Below are 3,830 nucleotides of genomic sequence, written 5' to 3' on the forward strand. Positions count from 1 at the left end.
GGACATTATTCGTTGCTGCACTTGCTTCCACAAGAAGGCTCCGTTTAGTACCAGAGGCTCTGTTGTTGTGATTTTTGCACAATAAATATTCAACATTCTCTTTTGAGACTCCGCCTCAGACTCTTATCATTTGGCACTAAAAGCTAAACATTGTCGCCGATATGGCTGTCCGCAACATGTCATTAATTATGTACGCGACGTGCAATTGTGCAATGACAACGTTACCGTGAGCTATGTTAGCTAGCATGAGCTACCGCTATATGGAAAGACTGTAACGTTACTGCCGGTGACATTGTGATTTAACTTGGAATACTCCTTTGCCAATTTGCTGTACTTTGCTTGCAGATCTGCAGCCATTATTGCTGGATTATGTGAATAGCCCCAACTTTAGCCAAGGTAACGTCAAAGCTAGCTTTCGGTTAGCTGTTCAATGCTAATAACACCAGCCACCAAGCGAACTCATCAGAGCTCCCCGTCAACAGCGCTGTCGGGACAATGGCATTTTAAGAAAGTATCTGCTCTGCTGTTAATGGCAATTGACACTTTAATTCACGGTCGATTAAGCACACGTTTGTTTTATAATGCTCACCCAGCGAAGTATGAGTATATAAAGTATCTACAGAGCCCAACGTCCGCAGTGTTGTTGATAAATTACGTCATGGTATCGGAGCGCAACATTAGAGGGTACTCGCCGATACCGATACCAGCATTTTAGGCAGTATCGGCGGCATTTCCGATACTGGTATCGGTATCGGAACAACTCTATTAATTACCTGAAATTATTCAGTATTTTTTTTGGGGGGGGGGGGGGGGGGAACCACGCATATATCGGTATCGGTTGATATCGGTATCGGAAATTAAGAGTTGGACAATATCGGTATATCGGATATCGGTAAAAAAGCCAAAATCGAACATCCCTAGTTATAATCCTTTCTCGGGTCAATAGATAGATAGACATTTAAGAATAAGATGCTACTCAGCTGTTCATATTGCTGCTATTGGTTCATCTCTCATCTCTCTGGGGTGACTTTACAAGCAAGCCTTCAAGCTGTATGAATACCATGCCTCCCGTCACTAGAGCAGAGAACAATACTTGCCCTTGACCTTCCTCCTTCTCACTGAAATGGATCGACTCGAGACTTGAATGGTTGAGTGATCCGTGAAGTGGCTAGTAGTGGTGAACGTATTCCCACCAACTAGATCAGTTCGCAGACTTTTTCTGCAACAGCTTGATAGACCCAGGAACCCCCACATGAGAAGATATCTGTTGTTGGCTGCATATGATTAATTTTACAGAATTCCACAACTGTCTATACTGTAGGTATGTATTATGTGTGTATACATGTGTGTGTGTGTGTGTGTATACATGTGTGTGTGTGTGTGTGTGTGTGTTTTAGAGCCACAGTGTTTTTGTATGTGCACGTGTGTGTTTGTGCATTCATGCGTGTGTTTTTCGCCTGGGTAACTGTGTGTGTGGGTGGGTGTCTGATGCCACCCCCCCACCCCACCATGCGACTCCAAGGGGGAACTGATCCATGTTTTTTCCTTGATTCTCATCCCCTCCCCTCTCCTCCCTGCCTGGCTGGCTGTGAATCATGTGTGGCCATTGAAGAGATGTTCAGCGGTTTGGCGTATCTAACACACCCAGGGGTAATGAACGCTGAAATAGCCTTTTGTTCTCTTCAGGTGACTGGCACCTCTTCTCTTCTCTTCTCTTCTCTTCTCTTCTCTTCTCTTCTCTTCTCTTCTCTTCTCTTCTCTTCTCTTCTCTTCTCTTCTCTTCTCTTCTCTTCTCTTCTCTTCTCTTCCTCTGTTCTTTCCTCCTCTCTGCTCTCCTCCAGCTCTTCTGTGAGTACTCTGATTCATAACGATGACAATTCACTTTCCACTGCAGTACAAATGTGTATGTAGTACAGTACATACTTAGATGAGTACTTTGACTTAATGGCTTTTGATACTTTGATAGCTATGTGATTCTATTTAGTCTTTGTCTGTCAACAGAGTGTGAAGACTCGAAAGGTTCCTATTAGCTAGATTTTGTTTGAGTGTGTGTGTTTTTTAGAGTGTATAGAGTGTGCAGGCGATGGTTTAGAGGCCTTGCTGTTCAGACGGTCTATATTTGGTCTTGTATGGACTGTAGGCGAACACTGAAACAGTCACAGCTCTTACAGAGATTATTCTCACCAGTGAATCATAGAGTTCTCGGCTCTAAATTTAGAATAGGATCATATTAACTAACGCACTGAAGGACAGGACACGTTTTATATATCTAAGTACATCGCATATAATGTGTAGCATTCACTGCAAACAGTAGATAGACTTTTCTTTGTACCTTTTAAAAGCTGTACTTTCCCCTGTTTGGACCGTGTACAATGTGCTGTGGCAACAACACCCTTTTAAAATGTGCTTTGGGGGCAGCGGCGACTTAAAGAGAGAAGAGAAGCACGCTTCCATCCCCTGGACAGGCAGGAAAACTCTGGGCCCGAAAGAGAATTGAACATTTAAACAGAACTTTACGTTTTACTTTCTAATACTAGAACATTTGTCAGTTCTAGTCAGGCCTGTACGCTGCGACGAGATCGTCGCAAATTGCCCCCTAATTTGGCCGTTGCGAATGAAAAATTATATCTACTCGCAAGCTTGCGAATAGTGATTTCACCCCTTCATTCGCATTTCACTACACTAACATTAGCCTACAACCAGGGCTGTACAGGCGACATAATGTTGCGGTTGTAATTTCATTAGACAGACCAGCGCGGACATTTAATAACATGCAATTTAATTGACACGAGCAATGGGCTAACGTTAGCTGGTGGTCCCGAGTGAAGCAGGGACGGCGGAGCTATAGGCTAACGTTAGCTGGTGGTCCCGAGTGAAGCAGGGACGGTGGAAAAGTGAGGAAAGGGGGTGGGTTATATTGACAAGTGACAACGCTTGACAACAGAAGTTTAAACATAACTTCATATTTATTAGTTATTCGTTTCTGTATATCATCCACTGTGACTTTCCATCTCCGTGTTAGACTCTTCCTGTTTACATTCGAGTGTGACGTCATCACCTACGGCAGCTTAGACGATCAAAACGCGAACCTAGAACAAAACCCGGGGGGGGGGGGGGGGGGGGGGGCTGGCTCTCTTGTGCGTTCTCGCCCCCTCTCTCTCTCTCGCTCTCTCTCTACATTCAATGATTTAAAGTAGCCAAACGTTACAGGCAGTATAAATACTAACTGGATAGTTGATGATAAACATTTAATTTCATTATCTGAAATATTCTAAAATCATTAAGTCTGCTATAAGCCATTATCCCTTTGTGTGTAATTATTATTTTCTCACAGTAGTATATATATATATATATATATATATATATATATATATATATATGTGTGTGTGTGTGTGTTTGGCTAAAGTGGATAGAAAACACAGTACTGTGCAAAAAAAGGGCACCCAAGAGTTTTTATATAAATAGTCTTAGATGTAAATAATTTTTTTTATTAGTGTGTCAGTAGACTACTCTTAGTACATTTTCATTAAATTTTTTTTTAAAGCATCTTCATGGTTTAATAATGCAAACATATGTTGCAGGGACTTATTATAATCATCATATTGGCGTGACTGTATGCATCAAAGGGTTAAATCAAGCATTTTTAAGTGCTTTAGGAAATGTCAAAATATTGCGATATATATTGTGTATCGTGATATGGCCAAAAAATATCGCAATATCATTTAGAGGCCATATCTATCGCCCAGCCCTACTATAATGGTAAAATAGTTATTTAAAATTTGCCCCTAAAAATATTCTTTGCCCCTAAATTTCTCATTTAGGGGCAAGTG

This window comes from Notolepis coatsorum (genome assembly GCF_963971535.1).
Source record: "Notolepis coatsorum genome assembly, chromosome: 4".
Lineage (NCBI taxonomy): Eukaryota > Metazoa > Chordata > Actinopteri > Aulopiformes > Paralepididae > Notolepis > Notolepis coatsorum.